The sequence below is a fragment of the Cannabis sativa genome, chromosome 4, assembly GCF_029168945.1.
Source record: "Cannabis sativa cultivar Pink pepper isolate KNU-18-1 chromosome 4, ASM2916894v1, whole genome shotgun sequence".
Lineage (NCBI taxonomy): Eukaryota > Viridiplantae > Streptophyta > Magnoliopsida > Rosales > Cannabaceae > Cannabis > Cannabis sativa.
Genome location: NC_083604.1, coordinates 60,291,670 through 60,299,811, shown reverse-complemented (window position 1 = coordinate 60,299,811; position 8,142 = coordinate 60,291,670).

Here is an 8,142-nt window from a genome sequence, read left to right as displayed (position 1 = left end):
TCAGTAATCCCGTACTTGTTTAGTATTTTAAATGAATGTGAAAGCATGTTAGGAAGCATATTAGATTTAAATTAAATATATTTTCTTAAAAAGAAAAGAAAGTGTGTTGCCTTTAAGTTATTAAGAGCGGTGTTAATTTTGATCGCTGTCTAACCTGCCTGGCTTATGGATTCCCAGGCTAAGTCCTATTAAATGGACGCCCCGCGAAATATAAGAAGTCAGGGTGGCATGGTTGAGACCAGAGGTGGTCAGGGGAATCCTCAAAATCCTCGTGGTCGCGACCGTGGCCGTGGCAGAGCTCAGGGTGGTCGCCCTATAAATCCACCTCAAGCTCCTCCTGATTGGGAGCAAAGATTTGCTGAGATGCAAGATAGAATCCGCCAGCAAGATGAAGAGATCCAAAGGTTGAGGCAGCAGGGTCCTCCTGCCGTGCCTCCTCAAGTGGTTCAGCCGTTGCGGTTCTGCGGTGCCGGCGAACAACCTGTTGTTGGCAACCGTATGGAACCGTTGTACGAAAGATTTCGAAAACAGGCACCTCCAGTGTTTCTGGGAGGCCTTGATGTGATGAAGGCCGAGCAGTGGCTTTCAGTGATTGAACGCATCCTTAATTTTATGGGAGTGGTTAGAAATGACCTGGTGACCTGCGCCACTTTCCAGTTTCAGGAAGATGCTCTCGTGTGGTGGGAGTTGATAACCCTCACTCGGGACGTCACGCTGATGACCTGGGAAGAATTTAAGGAGTTATTTAACTCCAAGTATTACAACGAAGCGGTCCGCAGTGCAAAGCGGAAAGAGTTCACTGATCTAGTTCAGACTGAGGGAATGTCAGTCACTGAATACACGACGAAGTTTGATCGGTTGGCTAAGTTGGCAGCAGGAATTGTGCCCACTGACTTCAGTAAGAAAGAAAAATATTTAGCGGGTTTGAGTGCAAAGATCCGGCATGATCTGGTTATTACCACTACTGAAGCAACCACGTATGCAGAGATGGTTGAGAAGGCTTTGAGAGCCGAGGGTGCAGTGAAATTTCTTCAGGAGCCCCGGGTGACTCCGAGTGTCGGTGGAACCCCCACTGTTCCTACTTCTGTTTATGGTAGGGATGGTGGTGACTCCACCACTGAGCAGAAAAGAAAAGTTGTTCCAGCCTTACGGTGGCTCGGGGCAAAGCAAGCGGTTCCGTGGGAACCAAAGCAGAGGAGGACGCCAGGGTTACTCATATCCCGAGTGTCCAAGGTGCAAGAAACATTATCCGGAGAATGTAACCGAAGACATGCTTCCCGTGTGGCATGGTGGGGCATTTCAAGAAAGATTGCCCCCTGTGCAAAGAAAGAGGAGCCGAAAGCCGAGGTGAAACCGGCTCGCTCGTGTGTTTGCCATTACCCAAGCCGATGCCGCAGGTCCTTCTATTGTGACAGGTCAGCTTCCCGTCAACAACTTGTTATTTACAGTATTATTTGACTCGGGAGCTACACGTTCATATGTGGCTACAAGAGTGATTGATCTTTTGGGTAGGCCTTGTGATATTTTAGAAAGAGGGTTTGGAACCCTAATGCCTAGCGGGGAATTGGTTATCTCTAATAGGCGCATTAGGTCTATGCCGATTAGGATCGAAGATAGGGAATTGAATACTGACCTCATAGAATTGAAATTAACTGAGTTTGATATTATACTGGGAATGGATTTTCTATCTAAGTATTCGGCCAGTATAGATTGTAGGCGTAAAATGGTGACTTTTCAGCCGGAAGGTGAAGATCCATTTGTTTATGTTGGATCAGTTCAGGGGTCTCGGATCCCGGTTATTTCTGTGCTGAGGGCTAGGGATTTACTATGCAATGGTTTTGTAGGATTTCTAGCGGTAGTTTTTGACTCCAGCAGACCTGAAACATTTGGGCCTGAGGTAGTCCGGGTGGTGAAAGATTTTCTTGATGTGTTTCTCGAGGAGTTGCCGGGATTGCCGCCACAGCGAGAGATTGACTTTGTAATTGATTTGGCACCTGGAGTCGAACCTGTTTCTAAAGCTCCATATAGGATGGCTCCAGCAGAACTCAAGGAGCTTAAGTTACAACTTCAGGGGATGCTTGACATTGGGTTTATTCGACCCAGTGTGTCGCCCTGGGGAGCTCCGGTTCTTTTTGTGAAAAAGAAAGATGGTTCCCTCAGAATGTGTATTGATTATCGGGAACTAAACAAGCTGACGATTAAAAATAAGTACCCGTTGCCCAGGATCGATGATTTGTTCGATCAGCTTCAAGGAAAGACAGTGTTTTCAAAGATTGATTTACGGTCGGGTTATCATCAACTCAGAATTCGGGAGGAGGACATACCGAAGACTGCTTTTAGAACCAGATATGGGCACTATTAGTTTCTGGTAATGTCGTTCGGATTGACTAATGCTCCTGCGGCCTTTATGGATCTCATGAATAGGGTATTCAAGGATTTCCTCGATAACTACGTTATAGTGTTTATCGATGACATTCTTGTATACTCTCAGTCAGAAGAGGAGCACGAGCATCATCTTCGAATGGTGTTACATCGACTTAGGGATCACAAGCTGTATGCCAAGTTCAAAAAGTGTGAATTCTGGTTGTCCGAGGTGTCCTTTCTGGGTCATATTGTTGGGAAGAATGGAATTATGGTCGATCCAAACAAGGTAGAATCAGTGAAGAATTGGCCGAGGCCCAAGTCTGTGACGGAAGTTCGAAGTTTTCTCGGGTTAGCAGGGTATTATCGACGTTTCGTCGAAGGATTTTCTAAACTTTCTATGCCCCTAACTGAATTGACCAAGAAAAATCAGAGATTTGTGTGGTCAGATAAGTGTGAGTCAAGCTTTCAGGAGTTGAAGCAACGTTTGATAACAGCTCCGGTGTTAGCTTTGCCATCAGATCAAGAGAAATTCGTTGTTTATTGTGATGCATCCAGACAGGGTATGGGATGTGTTCTGATGCAAGCTGACAGAGTCATAGCCTATGCCTCTCGTCAACTGAAGGATTATGAGCAGCGTTACCCAACTCATGATTTAGAACTCGCTGTTGTGGTTTTTGCTTTAAAGATTTGGCGACATTATCTTTACGGTGAAAAGTGTGAGATTTATACTGATCATAAGAGTCTTAAATACTTTTTCACCCAGAAAGATTTGAATATGAGGCAGAGAAGGTGGTTGGAGTTAGTTAAAGATTATGATTGTGAAATACTGTATCACCCCGGGAAAGCCAATGTTGTGGCCGATGCTCTAAGCAGAAAGGGTCCCGGGCAAGTGTGTACTACGGTTATGATAGCCCCTCAACTAGCCTCGGAAATGATTAGTGCAGGAATTGAGTTCGTGGTCGGGAAATTACATAATTTAACACTCCAATCTGATCTGTTGGAGAGAATCAGAAAGGCACAACTGGAAGATCCCGAGCTAGTTAAAGTTCAAGATGAAGTAGTGGCTGGTCGGCCTAGAGGCTTTTCAGTCTCGAGCAGTGGAATGTTGTTATATAAAGCTCAAGTTTGTGTTCCTAGTGTTGATGAGCTTAAGAAAGAAATACTGGATGAAGCTCACACCACGCCTTATTCGTTGCATCCGGGAACCACCAAGATGTATCAGGATTTGAAACCCTACTTCTGGTGGTATGGGATGAAAAGAGATGTGGTGGACTATGTGTCCAAGTGTTTAACCTGCCAGCAGATTAAGGCTGAACATCGAGGCGGCGGGGGTTATTGCAACCTTTAGTCCTTCCAGAATGGAAGTGGGAGGACATCGCAATGGACTTTGTAACTGGTTTACCTAGAACTACAGGGATGTATGATTCTGTATGGGTCATTATGGACAGATTCACAAAGTCGGCTCACTTTCTACCAGTGAAAGTTACCTATTCAGTGGATCAGTATGCTGAATTGTATGTGAAGGAGATAGTTCGTCTCCATGGAGCCCCTAAATCTATTGTATCAGATAGGGATCCAAAGTTCACATCGAAGTTTTGGGTGAGTCTTCAGAAGGCTATGGGTACCAAGTTAAAGTTTAGTACAGCCTTTCACCCTCAGACTGATGGTCAGTCGGAAAGAACTATCCAGATTTTAGAAGACCTACTGCGAGCCTGTGTCATGGACTTTGAGGGTTCATGGATAAGTACTTGCCTTTAATTGAATTCTCCTACAATAACAGCTACCAAAGTACAATAGGGATGGCTCCCTATGAGATGTTATATGGTAGAAAATGTCGTTCTCCTATTCATTGGGACAAGCCAGGAGAAAGGAAGTACCTGGGTCCAGAGTTAGTGCAGAGGACCGATGTTACATTTCAGGCAGGGGAACATGTTTTCCTGCGGGTTTCACCAATGAAGGGTATTAGGCGCTTTGGGAAGAAGGGTAAGTTAAGCCCTAGGTTCATTGGGCCATTTCAGATACTCGAGAAGGTCGGGCAGGTAGCGTATCGGCTAGCCTTACCACCAGCATTATCAGCTGTTCATGACGTATTTCATGTCTCTATGTTAAGGAAATACGTGTCAGACCCGACTCATGTCTTGAGTTATGAAGCCCTTGAACTACAACCAGACTTATCCTATGAAGAGCAACCTGTTCAGATTTTGGATAGAAAAGAAAAAGTTCTTCGCAACAAGACTATTGCACTGGTTAAGGTGCTCTGGAGGAACAGTAAGGTGGAAGAAGCCACCTGGGAATTGGAGTCAGATATGAGGACTCAACATCCAGAGCTATTCAGGTTAGATTTCGGGGACGAAATCCTATTAACGGGGGGATAATTGTAATGACCGCTCTAGTAATGTGGATTAGAAAAGGCAATTAGCACTAATTTTTATTATTTTATTATTATTTGTGAATTAATTTTAAATGTGGACCCCAATATTTAGAAATAAATATTAGAGTTATAATTTCTCAATTCCGGAGATTTTATTAAACTCTAGGGGTATTATTTAGTTTATATGTGAAATATGTTAATTTTGTAATTTTTGCTCGGCGACAACGGAAAATGCGATGGATGGCTAGATTGATCACATGGGTAAGTTTAGAACCCTATTTCATAGTGGGAAATAATTTAGAGAAAATAAATTATCGGGATTGAGCGGGGTTATGGAAATTGACCATTTTACCCCTAGCTTTAGAAATACCTAAGTTATATCTTTAAGGGCATTTTAGTCATTTGCTAATAAATAGAGATAGGTGGCTGCCTTAGGTTTTGACACCTAATCAAGCTAATTTCAGCAAAGGATTTACTTAGTCCTTTTGTCTCATTTGAAGAAAAATCAAGGAAAAAGGAAAAATAGAAAATTGCTTTGTTCTTGACCCTCTCTCTCTCTTTCTTGATTTCGGCTGGGACAAACCAAGGGAGTTTGGTGTTGATTGTTGGATTTCAGCAAGGATTTCATAGGAGATAATCAATCTAAGGTAAGCTCCATTGAACCCTTCTTAGTTTTCAAGTTTTTAAGTTAGGTTGAAATGGTGTTTTGATGTAATAGGAGCTGTTAAGGTTTGAATTGCTTAGGGTTCGAATTCTGGGGTTAGGTTGAGTTGATTTGAGTCCCTAGCTACTGTTTTTGATGCTTGATTTTAGTTCTAAGCAAGCTTGAGTTTTGAAACTCAAGCTTTGAGCTTTAATGGCATAATTGGATTTATTGTTTTGTTCTGTGAAATACTGCTTGAGTTCTATTGTGTATGCATTGTATAGGTATACTGGAGAGTTTGGTAAGGTTTGGGCTTGATTTGAATTAAGGGGGATGATTTTTGGTTCCCAGCAGCAGAACCGGAATTTTGGTTCTGGGAGGCCTGTACCAACCGGTCGACCGGTTGGTGACCCAGAACCGGATTGCCGGTTGGGAACCGGTCTGCCTGTTGGGGGAATTTCTAGAACCCTAGTTTTGGCCAATTTTGAGATATTTAGGGTATTGCCATGAGGTTTATCGATAGGGAAACTTTTAGTTTCAAGTTTAAGTCCCGAAAAGTGATTTAGCAAGTCACTCATCTGTGTTGCAATTATTGTGATTAGGGCATCCATCTAGCACGTGAATTCCGTTCAGGTCGGCCAGCACACTTGAATTCGGAAAACAGGTAAAAACTGTGTATAATGTATGATGTGATTATCTGAATGTGTGTATATGTGTTTATATATGCATGCTTGAATTATGTTAAGCACTACCAACACTTGTATGAACAAGTTATAGAGTGCATTGGTATAGTGATTATTGTGATTGTGAGTACGATACAGTGATACCAACACAAGTATGGGAAAATGCTAAGGTGTGTGGTACATCACTCAGTGTTACTCAGTGATCGGGATAAACCCTACCAACACTCGTACAGTGAGGTACGATGTGTATGTGGTATAGTGGTTGTACCCTGGTATTGAACGTTCATACTCATCTGTTAAGCTCTGTAAATAGGTGTATGGGCGCCTATTTACAGGTCGGAAATTATATGGTATGTTATATGCATTTCTTACTGAGTCTGTTGACTCATAGTTTCTGCTTCCATGTGTAGGTAAAGGAAAGGCGAAGGCTGAACAAGAATGAACCTGAGCTCGGGTGAGATTGTACATGTCAAGCGGCGCGACCTGGAGTGTTCGGTCTCGGGACATCTGGGAGTTATATTTTGAAAGTCGGTGTGCGACTTGGAAGTTATGTATTTTGAAATGTAAAGTTTAAATAGTAAATTTTTTAAAAGTTTGAAATCAGGATCCCGGGATTTGTAAATATTAAATTATATTACAAAGTTTAATATTTAAAGAAAAAGTTTTAATTTGACACGTTTTTCGAGAAATTTCTTTGATTAGCAAAGATTGCACAATAATTGAAAAAAGCACTGTAGCGTGCCTTAGCATTAGGGCGTTACATGAGGTCATGTTCAAGGAGAGCTTACTAATGCCGCTTAAAATTAAAAACAAAACATGCGCCTATTCTACTATTTTGCTACTAACATGCTTCCTATGAGGCTTTTTTTATTTTAAAATAGATAATAAACTACTAAAGCAATAAAAGCTTACTGAACCGTAGAACGAGCTAAGTGCTGATGATGATTGTACATGTCGTGACGATCTTCGGAAGACAACCTGGCGACTCTGATACCAAATTGTAACACCCTAACTAGCATAGGTGTATTACGTGATTTTTTAAACATATTGTGCAGCTCGTTGCTAATCAACGAGGTTTATGGAAATCGTGATTAATTAAAATTTTTGCTTTTTATTTAAACTTATAAAATATTTATACAAAATACTCGGGATCCCGATTACAAAACCATTTACAAAAGTTTATTGTCTATACAAAATACTTGTCGCCTGGCGACTAGTTACAAAAATAGCCTTGCTGTCCCGAGGATCGTACGCTCCAGGCCTAACCGCCCCGACATGTACAATCTTCACCGGCTCGCTCTCACGGTCCATCAGCCTTAGCCTTGCCCTTACCTACAAATAAACATAGCATTGTGAGTCGACAGACTCAGTAAGAAAAGCATAATAATAATCATACATAAATCCCGAGTCATGATCAGACGCCCATACCCCTGACCATAACCCTAACTGCCGTGTCCAACACGATATTGAGTCCTGAACGTTCATAGGGACGGTACTATTGACAAGTAACAGCCTATACTCGGTCGAACTGGTCATACTCCAGCTGCTAGTCATACTCTAGCCTGTACCGATGTGTTACAGTATCAGCCTATACTCGGTCGAACTGGTCATACTCCAGCTGCTAGTCATACTCTAGCCTGTACCGATGTGATACGTCAAATAGTACGGAACCACCAACCCAAGTATCAGCCTATACTCGGCATTAACCGGTCATACTCCACTGCTAGTCATACTCTAGCCTGTGCCGATGTGATACAGTGTCAGCCTATACTCGGTACACTGGTCATACTCCAGCTGCTAGTCATACTCTAGCCTGTACCGATGTGACACAGTCGGATGGTTCGAAGCCAACATACATATCTAATGTAATCTAACAGGCTTCCTACATGCACGCTAAACATGTAATCTATATATGCATACTGTTATACTAATCTTACCTCAATTCCGAATTCAGGTGTGCTGGTCAACCTGACTGGAACGAACTGCGCGACGGATTACAGGCTCCTAAACCATAACAATCACAACACTATAAGTGATACGCTAAATCACTTCCCGGGGACTTAAACTAGGAACTAAAAGTT